Below are 12,575 nucleotides of genomic sequence, written 5' to 3'. Positions count from 1 at the left end.
ACCAAAAATAAATATATACCAAAGAAGTTAGATTTAAGGAAAAAAAAAAGTTAATGTAAAGTAGAATAAAGTAGGACCCGGCCCAAAGAGTCCACCTTGTCGTGGTGGAGGCTTAAAAAAATCTGATGGGCAAAACAAAATCTGATGGCTGCGTGTGTGACGCGGTGTTCAGTGTGAAGGGTTAATGTGTGATTGGTGAGGCTGTAGTGCAGAAGGGAAGTTTTCCAAGAGTGGCGGTGGGACTCGCAGAGCTGGGGTGGAGGCGGAGCTAAGGGTGGAGGTGGAGCTGGGGTGGAGGCGGAGCTGGGGTGGAGGCGGAGCTGGGGCGGAGCCTCAAGGGGGCCCCGAACTTTTGCCAGTATGGGGCCCTGAAATTCCTAGTGGCGGCCCTGGATAGGGGTACACAATTCACCACAAATCTTTGGGAAGCGTTCTGCTGTCGCTCGGGGATTTAATTGTCGCATTCATCTACTTTCCACCCACAATCTAATGGTCAGACGGAACGTATCAATCAAAATCTGGAACAATATTTACGTTGCTTTGTCTCGGACAAAGGGGTGGTCAGCATTCCTTCTTCTCGCTAAGTTTACCATTAACAACCAATGTCAGGAGTCCTCTGGTGCATCGCTGTTTTTCTGTGTCTATGGTCCACATCCTCAATTTTGTACATTACGTAAGGGTCACTCTTCCAGTGTACCAGAGGAGGACCAGCTAGGATCTGTACCGGCGTCCACTTGGAGAAATGTTCAGCGACATTTGCTTAGCATGGGACTAAATATAAGCATGTGGCGGACTGTGGACATGTGCTAGGTCCGGACCTGTGTGTGGCTGACTGTGGACATGTGCCAGGTCCGGACCTGTGTGTGGCTGACTGTGGACATGTGCCAGGTCCGGACCTGTGTGTGGCTGACTGTGGACATGTGCTAGGTCCGGACCTGTGTGTGGCTGACTATGGACATGTGCCTGGTCCGGACCTGTGTGTGGCTGACTGTGGACGTGTGCCAGGTCCGGACCTGTGTGTGGGTGACTGTGGACGTGTGCCAGGTACGGACCTGTGTGTGGGTGACTGTGGACATGTGCCAGGTACGGACCTGTGTGTGGCTGACTGTGGACATGTGCCAGGTCCGGACCTGTGTGTGGCTGACTATGGACATGTGCCTGGTCCGGACCTGTGTGTGGCTGACTGTGGACGTGTGCCAGGTCCGGACCTGTGTGTGGGTGACTGTGGACGTGTGCCAGGTCCGGACCTGTGTGTGGCTGACTGTGGACATGTGCCAGGTACGGACCTGTGTGTGGCTGACTGTGGACGTGTGCCAGGTCCGGACCTGTGTGTGGGTGACTGTGGACGTGTGCCAGGTCCGGACCTGTGTGTGGCTGACTGTGGACGTGTGCCAGGTCCGGACCTGTGTGTGGCTGACTGTGGACATGTGCCAGGTCCGGACCTGTGTGTGGCTGACTGTGGACATGTGCCAGGTCCGGACCTGTGTGTGGCTGACTGTGGACATGTGCCAGGTCCGGACCTGTGTGTGGCTGACTGTGGACATGTGCCAGGTCCGGACCTGTGTGTGGGTGACTGTGGACATGTGCCAGGTCCGGACCTGTGTGTTGGTGACTGTGGACATGTGCCAGGTCCGGACCTGTGTGTGGCTGACTGTGGACATGTGCCTGGTCCGGACCTGTGTGTGGGTGACTGTGAACGTGTGCCAGGTCCGGACCTGTGTGTGGCTGACTGTGGACATGTGCCAGGTCCGGACCTGTGTGTGGCTGACTGTGGACATGTGCCAGGTCCGGACCTGTGTGTGGCTGACTGTGGACATGTGCCAGGTCCGGACCTGTGTGTGGCTGACTGTGGACATGTGCCAGGTCCGGACCTGTGTGTGGCTGACTGTGGACATGTGCCAGGTCCGGACCTGTGTGTGGCTGACTGTGGACATGTGCCAGGTCCGGACCTGTGTGTGGCTGACTGTGGACATGTGCCAGGTCCGGACCTGTGTGTGGCTGACTGTGGACATGTGCCAGGTCCGGACCTGTGTGTGGCTGACTGTGGACATGTGCCAGGTCCGGACCTGTGTGTGGCTGACTGTGGACATGTGCCAGGTCCGGACCTGTGTGTGGCTGACTGTGGACATGTGCCTGGTCCGGACCTGTGTGTGGCTGACTGACGACATGTGCCAGGTCCGGACCTGTGTGTGGCTGACTGTGGACATGTGCCAGGTCCGGACCTGTGTGTGGCTGACTGTGGACATGTGCCAGGTCCGGACCTGTGTGTGGGTGACTGTGGACATGTGCCAGGTCCGGACCTGTGTGTGGGTGACTGTGGACATGTGCCAGGTCCGGACCTGTGTGTGGGTGACTGTGGACATGTGCCAGGTCCGGACCTGTGTGTGGGTGACTGTGGACATGTGCCAGGTCTGGACCTGTGTGTGGCTGACTGTGGACATGTGCCAGGTCCGGACCTGTGTGTGGGTGACTGTGGACATGTGCCAGGTCCGGACCTGTGTGTGGCTGACTGTGGACGTGTGCCAGGTCCGGACCTGTGTGTGGCTGACTGTGGACATGTGCCAGGTCCGGACCTGTGTGTGGCTGACTGTGGACATGTGCCAGGTCCGGACCTGTGTGTGGCTGACTGTGGACGTGTGCCAGGTCCGGACCTGTGTGTGGCTGACTGTGGACATGTGCCAGGTCCGGACCTGTGTGTGGGTGACTGTGGACATGTGCCAGGTCCGGACCTGTGTGTGGGTGACTGTGGACATGTGCCAGGTCCGGACCTGTGTGTGGCTGACTGTGGACGTGTGCCAGGTCCGGACCTGTGTGTGGCTGACTGTGGACATGTGCCAGGTCCGGACCTGTGTGTGGGTGACTGTGGACATGTGCCAGGTCCGGACCTGTGTGTGGGTGACTGTGGACATGTGCCAGGTCCGGACCTGTGTGTGGCTGACTGTGGACATGTGCCAGGTCCGGACCTGTGTGTGGCTGACTGTGGACATGTGCCAGGTCTGGACCTGTGTGTGGCTGACTGTGGACATGTGCCAGGTCCGGACCTGTGTGTGGCTGACTGTGGACATGTGCCAGGTCCGGACCTGTGTGTGGCTGACTGTGGACATGTGCCAGGTCCGGACCTGTGTGTGGCTGACTGTGGACATGTGCCAGGTCCGGACCTGTGTGTGGCTGACTGTGGACATGTGCCAGGTCCGGACCTGTGTGTGGCTGACTGTGGACATGTGCCAGGTCCGGACCTGTGCGTGGCTGACTGTGGACATGTGCCAGGTCCGGACCTGTGTGTGGATGACTGTGGACATGTTCCAGGTCCGGACCTGTGCGTGGCTGACTGTGGACATGTGCCAGGTCCGGACCTGTGTGTGGCTGACTGTGGACATGTGCCAGGTCCGGACCTGTGTGTTGGTGATTGAGTATGGCTTTCCACCAGAAACATCAAGCTTAAGATACCATCACTGAAGATGGAACCACGATTCATCGCATTTCAGATTTCTGCCGTCATCAATCCGCTGGCTTTCTGGTTGACGTTACCGGCCGTCTACAAGATCCATAATGTATTCCACAAATCGTTTGTGGCTTCGGTGATCTCTTTTCCTGCCCCTCCACCTCCGGTTTTGGTTAATGGTTCTTTGGAGTTGGAGGTATCTAGAATTATTGATTCTCGGTTAGTTGGTCGGTCTCCTCAATACCTGGGACACTGGCAGGGTTATGGTCCTCTCAATACCTGGGACACTGGCAGGGTTATGGTCCCCTCAATACCTGGGACACTGGCAGGGTTATGGTCCCCTCAATGCCTGGTACTCTGGCAGGGTTATGGTCCCCTCAATACCTGGGACACTGGCAGGGTTATGGTCCCCTCAATACCTGGGACACTGGCAGGGTTATGGTCCCCTCAATGCCTGGGACACTGGCAGGGTTATGGTCCCATCAATGCCTGGTACTCTGGCGGGGTTATGGTCCCCTCAATACCTGGGACACTGGCAGGGTTATGGTCCCCTCAATACCTGGGACACTGGCAGGGTTATGGTCCCCTCAATACCTGGGACACTGGCAGGGTTATGGTCCCCTCAATACCTGGTACTCTGGCAGGGTTATGGTCCCCTCAATACCTGGTACTCTGGCAGGGTTATGGTCCCCTCAATGCCTGGTACTCTGGCAGGGTTATGGTCCCCTCAATACTTGGTACTCTGGCAGGGTTATGGTCTCCTCAGTGCCTGGTACTCTGGCAGGGTTATGGTCCCCTCAATGCCTGGTACTCTGGCAGGGTTATGGTCCCCGCAATACCTGGTACTCTGGCAGGGTTATGGTCCCCTCAATACCTGGTACTCTGGCAGGGTTATGGTCCCCTCAATACCTGGGACACTGGCAGGGTTATGGTCCCCTCAATACCTGGGACACTGGCAGGGTTATGGTCCCCTCAATATCTGGTACTCTGGCAGGGTTATGGTCCCCTCAATACCTGGGACACTGGCAGGGTTATGGTCCCCTCAATGCCTGGTACTCTGGCAGGGTTATGGTCTCCTCAATGCCTGGTACTCTGGCAGGGTTATGGTCTCCTCAATGCCTGGGACACTGGCAGGGTTATGGTCCCCTCAATACCTGGGACACTGGCAGGGTTATGGTCCCCTCAATATCTGGTACTCTGGCAGGGTTATGGTCCCCTCAATACCTGGGACACTGGCAGGGTTATGGTCCCCTCAATGCCTGGTACTCTGGCAGGGTTATGGTCCCCTCAATGCCTGGTACTCTGGCAGGGTTATGGTCCCCTCAATACCTGGGACACTGGCAGGGTTATGGTCCCCTCAATACCTGGGACACTGGCAGGGTTATGGTCCCCTCAATGCCTGGTACTCTGGCAGGGTTATGGTCTCCTCAATGCCTGGTACTCTGGCAGGGTTATGGTCCCCTCAATACCTGGGACACTGGCAGGGTTATGGTCTCCTCAATACCTGGGACACTGGCAGGGTTATGGTCCCCTCAATATCTGGTACTCTGGCAGGGTTATGGTCCCCTCAATACCTGGGACACTGGCAGGGTTATGGTCCCCTCAATGCCTGGTACTCTGGCAGGGTTATGGTCCCCTCAATGCCTGGTAGTCTGGCAGGGTTATGGTCTCCTCAATGCCTGGGACACTGGCAGGGTTATGGTCCCCTCAATACCTGGTACTCTGGCAGGGTTATGGTCCCCTCAATACCTGGTACTCTGGCAGGGTTATGGTCCCCTCAATACCTGGTACTCTGGCAGGGTTATGGTCCCCTCAATGCCTAGTACTCTGGCAGGGTTATGGTCCCCTCAATGCCTGGTACTCTGGCAGGGTTATGGTCCCCTCAATGCCTGGTACTCTGGCAGGGTTATGGTCTCCTCAATGCCTGGGACACTGGCAGGGTTATGGTCCCCTCAATACCTGGGACACTGGCAGGGTTATGGTCCCCTCAATACCTGGTACTCTGGCAGGGTTATGGTCCCCTCAATGCCTGGTACTCTGGCAGGGTTATGGTCCCCTCAATGCCTGGTACTCTGGCAGGGTTATGGTCCCCTCAATGCCTGGTACTCTGGCAGGGTTATGGTCCCCTCAATACCTGGTACTCTGGCAGGGTTATGGTCCCCTCAATACCTGGTACTCTGGCAGGGTTATGGTCCCCTCAATACCTGGGACACTGGCAGGGTTATGGTCCCCTCAATACCTGGTACTCTGGCAGGGTTATGGTCCCCTCAATACCTGGTACTCTGGCAGGGTTATGGTCCCCTCAATGCCTGGTACTCTGGCAGGGTTATGGTCCCCTCAATACCTGGTACTCTGGCAGGGTTATGGTCCTCTCAATACCTGGTACTCTGGCAGGTTATGGTCCCCTCAATACCTGGTACTCTGGCAGGGTTATGGTCCCCTCAATGCCTGGTACTCTGGCAGGGTTATGGTCCTCTCAATACCTGGGACACTGGCAGGGTTATGGTCCCCTCAATACCTGGTACTCTGGCAGGGTTATGGTCCCCTCAATACCTGGTACTCTGGCAGGGTTATGGTCCCCTCAATACCTGGTACTCTGGCAGGGTTATGGTCCCCTCAATGCCTGGTACTCTGGCAGGGTTATGGTCCCCTCAATGCCTGGTACTCTGGCAGGGTTATGGTCCCCTCAATGCCTGGTACTCTGGCAGGGTTATGGTCCCCTCAATGCCTGGTACTCTGGCAGGGTTATGGTCCCCTCAATACCTGGTACTCTGGCAGGGTTATGGTCCCCTCAATACCTGGTACTCTGGCAGGGTTATGGTCCCCTCAATACCTGGGACACTGGCAGGGTTATGGTCCCCTCAATACCTGGTACTCTGGCAGGGTTATGGTCCCCTCAATACCTGGTACTCTGGCAGGGTTATGGTCCCCTCAATACCTGGTACTCTGGCAGGGTTATGGTCCCCTCAATGCCTGGTACTCTGGCAGGGTTATGGTCCCCTCAATGCCTGGTACTCTGGCAGGGTTATGGTCCCCTCAATGCCTGGTACTCTGGCAGGGTTATGGTTCCCTCAATACCTGGTACTCTGGCAGGGTTATGGTCCCCTCAATGCCTGGTACTCTGGCAGGGTTATGGTCCCCTCAATGCCTGGGACACTGGCAGGGTTATGGTCCCCTCAATACCTGGGACACTGGCAGGGTTATGGTCCCCTCAATGCCTGGTACTCTGGCAGGGTTATGGTCCCCTCAATACCTGGGACACTGGCAGGGTTATGGTCCCCTCAATATCTGGGACACTGGCAGGGTTATGGTCCCCTCAATACCTGGTACTCTGGCAGGGTTATGGTCTCCTCAATGCCTGGTACTCTGGCAGGGTTATGGTCCCCTCAATACCTGGTACTCTGGCAGGGTTATGGTCCCCTCAATGCCTGGGACACTGGCAGGGTTATGGTCCCCTCAATACCTGGTACTCTGGCAGGGTTATGGTCCCCTCAATACCTGGGACACTGGCAGGGTTATGGTCCCCTCAATACCTGGTACTCTGGCAGGGTTATGGTCCCCTCAATGCCTGGTACTCTGGCAGGGTTATGGTCCCCTCAATACCTGGTACTCTGGCAGGGTTATGGTCCCCTCAATACCTGGTACTCTGGCAGGGTTATGGTCCCCTCAATACCTGGTACTCTGGCAGGGTTATGGTCCCCTCAATGCCTGGTACTCTGGCAGGGTTATGGTCTCCTCAATGCCTGGTACTCTGGCAGGGTTATGGTCCCCTCAATACCTGGTACTCTGGCAGGGTTATGGTCCCCTCAATATCTGGGACACTGGCAGGGTTATGGTTCCCTCAATACCTGGTACTCTGGCAGGGTTATGGTCCCCTCAATGCCTGGTACTCTGGCAGGGTTATGGTCCCCTCAATGCCTGGGACACTGGCAGGGTTATGGTCCCCTCAATACCTGGTACTCTGGCAGGGTTATGGTCCCCTCAATACCTGGGACACTGGCAGGGTTATGGTCCCCTCAATATCTGGGACACTGGCAGGGTTATGGTCCCCTCAATACCTGGTACTCTGGCAGGGTTATGGTCCCCTCAATACCTGGTACTCTGGCAGGGTTATGGTCCCCTCAATACCTGGGACACTGGCAGGGTTATGGTCCCCTCAATATCTGGGACACTGGCAGGGTTATGGTCCCCTCAATGCCTGGTACTCTGGCAGGGTTATGGTCCCCTCAATACCTGGTACTCTGGCAGGGTTATGGTCTCCTCAATGCCTGGTACTCTGGCAGGGTTATGGTCCCCTCAATACCTGGTGCTCTGGCAGGGTTATGGTCCCCTCAATGCCTGGTACTCTGGCAGGGTTATGGTCCCCTCAATGCCTGGTGCTCTGGCAGGGTTATGGTCTGTTCAATGCCTGGTACTCTGGCAGGGTTATGGTCCCCTCAATACCTGGGACACTGGCAGGGTTATGGACCCCTCAATGCCTGGTACTCTGGCAGGGTTATGGTCTGTTCAATGCCTGGTACTCTGGCAGGGTTATGGTCCCCTCAATGCCTGGTACTCTGGCAGGGTTATGGTCCCCTCAATGCCTGGTACTCTGGCAGGGTTATGGTCCCCTCAATGCCTGGTACTCTGGCAGGGTTATGGTCCCCTCAATGCCTGGTACTCTGGCAGGGTTATGGTCCCCTCAATGCCTGGTACTCTGGCAGGGTTATGGTCTCCTCAATGCCTGGTACTCTGGCAGGGTTATGGTCCCCTCAATACCTGGGACACTGGCAGGGTTATGGACCCCTCAATACCTGGTACTCTGGCAGGGTTATGGTCCAGAGGAGAGGTGTTGGGTACCAGCATCGGATATTCATTCCGAGCGCTTGGTTAGGGCCTTTCATCATCACCATCTTGAGAGGCCGGGGTCGATGGTCTCTGAGGGTTTAGAGGCCCCTCGTAGAAGGAGATGTACTGTCATGCGGTGTTCAGCGTTGCATTCGCTGGGTGTCATGGTGGTGTCGGGCTGTGTTCACACTGCAGAGTCAGACAAGCAGCCTGGAATCCCTGAGTTATACAGCCGGGCGTGGGCTGGGTCTAGCTTCACTGCTCTCCAGTACAGCAGGAGTTAATTCCTGCTGGCTTGTGATCATCTGCTGGGAGCCCAGGCTGCTGATTCTCAGCCACCTTCACCCTTTATAAGGCTCTGGTTTCTGGGACTGAGTGCCGGATATAGCTTCTGCGTCCTCAGTTCAGTGGTGATCTACAAGTCGCGGGTCGGCGTGGTGTGTGAGTTCTCCAGCTGTACATTTCCTACCCCTTTTGCTTTACTCCCCAATTCACTTAGTGTCCCTCCTTTTCTGAGTGCAGTGTGCACGAGTTTTCGTTTACCCTTGTGTATGGCTGATCCATGGGTGGGGGAGGAATAGTATCAGGGCTCGGACAGGAGACGGGGTCAGGCAGGGGGCTCGAGCCTGGGTACCATCAAGCCTACCTTCGAGGTAAGAGGCAGAGCAGGGGCCGCATTCTTAGTGTCAGCCTAGGAGCCCCTGTTCCATCGGTTCACACCCCGTGCCAGTGACGTCTGATATTAGGTGGTCTCCTGACATGTCCCCAGCGGGCGGTCGTCTCCCCACTAATATTCATTGACTAGTGAAGTTTTATGCCTCCGTCGCTATTACCAAATAGCATCAGTCTTCTGTGGAAAGATGATCCGTGTCTATATCCTACCAAATAAACAGCTGCACTCTGAAATGCGAAGGTAACTTTGTATACAGGATCTGGACATGTATCACTGTAAAAACTGGGACACTTAGAGCGTAAAAAAGACCAGTTTTATGTGAGCCCCGCAGCCAGCGTCAAGGCGTATCTTTTTGTGCTGGGTCCCTAACTACTAACGTCTCTACCTGGACTGAAAAGACTATAAGTTTATGGGCGGCAGGAACCTGTTAAAAATTGCCTTAAGTTGGTGGGAAGGAGCGCTCATCAGGACCGTATTCTATATCACTCATCAGGACCGTATTCTATATCACTCATCAGGACCGTATTCTATATCAGTCATCAGGACCGTATTCTATATCAGTCATCAGGACCGTATTCTATACCAGTCATCAGGACCGTATTCTATATCAGTCATCAGGACCGTATTCTACATCACTCATCAGGACCGTATTCTATATCGCTCATCAGGACCGTATTCTATATCTGTCATCAGGACCGTATTCTACATCACTCATCAGGACCGTATTCTATATCGCTCATCAGGACCATATTCTATATCACTGATCAGGACCGTATTCTATATCAGTCATCAGGACCGTATTCTATATCGCTCATCAGGACCGTATTCTATATCGCTCATCAGGACCGTATTCTATATCGCTCATCAGGACCGTATTCTATATCGCTCATCAGGACCGTATTCTATATCGCTCATCAGGACCGTATTCTATATCGCTCATCAGGACCGTATTCTATATCGCTCATCAGGACCGTATTCTATATCGCTCATCAGGACCGTATTCTATATCGCTCATCAGGACCGTATTCTATATCGCTCATCAGGACCGTATTCTATATCGCTCATCAGGACCGTATTCTATATCACTCATCAGGACCGTATTCTATATCAGTCATCAGGACCGTATTCTATATCACTCATCAGGACCGTATTCTATATCACTCATCAGGACCGTATTCTATATCAGTCATCAGGACCGTATTCTATATCTGTCATCAGGACCGTATTCTATATCGCTCATCAGGACCGTAGTCTATATCACTCATCAGGACCGTATTCTATATCACTCATCAGGACCGTATTCTATATGTCATCAGGACCGTATTCTATATCGCTCATCAGGACCGTATTCTATATCGCTCATCAGGACCGTATTCTATATCACTCATCGGGACCGTATTCTATATCAGTCATCAGGACCGTATTCTATATCGGTCATCAGGACCGTATTCTATATCGGTCATCAGGACCGTATTCTATATCACTCATCGGGACCGTATTCTATATCACTCATCGGGACCGTATTCTATATCAGTCATCGGGATCGTATTCTATATCAGTCATCGGGATTATATTGGGCATCAATGGATGTCCAAATCAAAGGAGTGACGCCATTATTCAATAAAAATAATCTTTATTTAAACATATATTTAAAATGTTTTAGCAAAAGGTACCGAATAAAAAGAGAGGCACGGACAGAAACAGTAATTACATCCCCATATTGATCACCCATCGATCAATGAGATGTTTACACCAAAAAACACAGGTGAATTTAAATAGATCAAATATTGCATGTTCTAGTGGACCAAACACAGACTCTGCGATTTTGACCGCGTTTTTTTATCAATACTGCAAATATTCACTAATGCACAGTTCACCCATAAGTAATTTGTACTCATAAGAATAAATAAAATAAAAGAGTATATGGGTTCCCTTATAGCATAGGAAATGCAGTTTGGGCTTCAAAAGACCGTACAGTCACTATCGCAGAGCCCGGATAGCTCCACAGACACCAAGACTCATTAAAGATAGGCTAAACGCCTTAATCATGGCATAATTACAATGATATCAGACAAATATTCATTAAAGATAGGCTAACGCCCACCATAGTGTTATCACAATGATATCATGAAAGTACATCACCTGAATGAATGGTGTCCTGCCGTGACCCTCACACTCCGACACGTGTTTCGCAAATGGCTTTCTCGAGGAGCGTGTCAGAGGTGAGGGGCGGGTTGGTTTAAAAGCATCAAGTGACCAATAGAAAACAGAGAGCTCAAACCGCCCTTATCGCGTCAGAGCAGAACGCAGATTAATCCAATTATGGCGCATGACAATGGTTGCCACAGACGCTAATAAATGGACCTCCCACAAGTCGCGATCACGTGACCGTGATGTCATGACCCACATGATCGTGAGTCATGGCAACCACGTAATGCTACTGACGCGATGTGGGACGGCCAGCGAGCGGCACCAACAGACATGCGCACTGGGTAATCTATGATACTTAGAAAAACCAGAGAGGAAAATCTCATGGTTGGTTCCCATTATTAATGCAAACCGCACAGATGGGCCTCAAAGGGCACATCTACACATAACATGATATTGAGACAACAAATAGTTATATTTTAGTATACACATATACATAATATAATATACATTAAACCCTTAAACATCATATACTATGTGGCATAAACCGCCAATCACACCACTCCACCAATATGAATAGCAATTTTTTGGCACTTTTTAATCGTCCCACCATCCCGAAAGCGGCTTGAAAAGTAGCTCCTTTTTTCCTGGCCATAGGGTCATCGGAAAAGAACATCTCTGTAGGTGTAGAGTTGGAACACTTCATAGATGATAATAAACCAAATATATGGTATCCTATTAAGCTGAAAAAACAACAATTAAAATCATAAAAGAACAAAAACCCACCAAACACACCTGACTAAAAACAGGTATCACCTTGCACAGAATGCATAAAGCGTTACAAAACGTTAAAAAACGTCATATGGACATAAAACTTAATAACCCCAACTAGACATGAACAAAACAGGGTTACAAAAAAGCTGAGAACCCCATATTCTCATTCAATCCATTAGGAGTCAATGTTCCCAGCCTATAAATCCATTTACTTTCAACCTGGGCTAGGAACCTACCCAGATCTCCCCCCCTAATCCCAAGAGACACCAGATCAATGCCTTTCGCTCTGAGCATAGTAGGGTTGCAGCCATGAAATTTTTTATAGTGTCTGGGAATAGTTTTTAACTGACTTTCATCAGTAATACTTTTAGCTTTCTCAATGTCCAGACAGTGCTCACGGATTCTAATTTTTAGCTCTCTAGTGGTTAGCCCTACATAGACTTTTTTGCACGGGCACTCAATCCTATAAATCACTCCTTTAGAGGAACACGTGATCCGATGCCTAATATCGAACTCACGTGATCCATCAAAGTTGTGAAATTTCTTAGACTTCACAAGATTGGCACACGCTTTGCAAAGGCCACAGGGAAAAAAGCCTACCGATAATGGTTGGCTGGATATGTTCGTCCGAGAAGGTTCATAGTTGCTATGGACCAACATATCCCTCAAATTTTTACCACGTTTAGCCACAATAGATGGTCGTGATGGAAG

This window comes from Anomaloglossus baeobatrachus, chromosome 6 (genome assembly GCF_048569485.1).
Source record: "Anomaloglossus baeobatrachus isolate aAnoBae1 chromosome 6, aAnoBae1.hap1, whole genome shotgun sequence".
Taxonomy (NCBI): Eukaryota; Metazoa; Chordata; class Amphibia; order Anura; family Aromobatidae; genus Anomaloglossus; species Anomaloglossus baeobatrachus.
The sequence above is the reverse complement of the archived record's forward strand: the minus strand, read 5'-3'. Positions refer to the sequence as shown.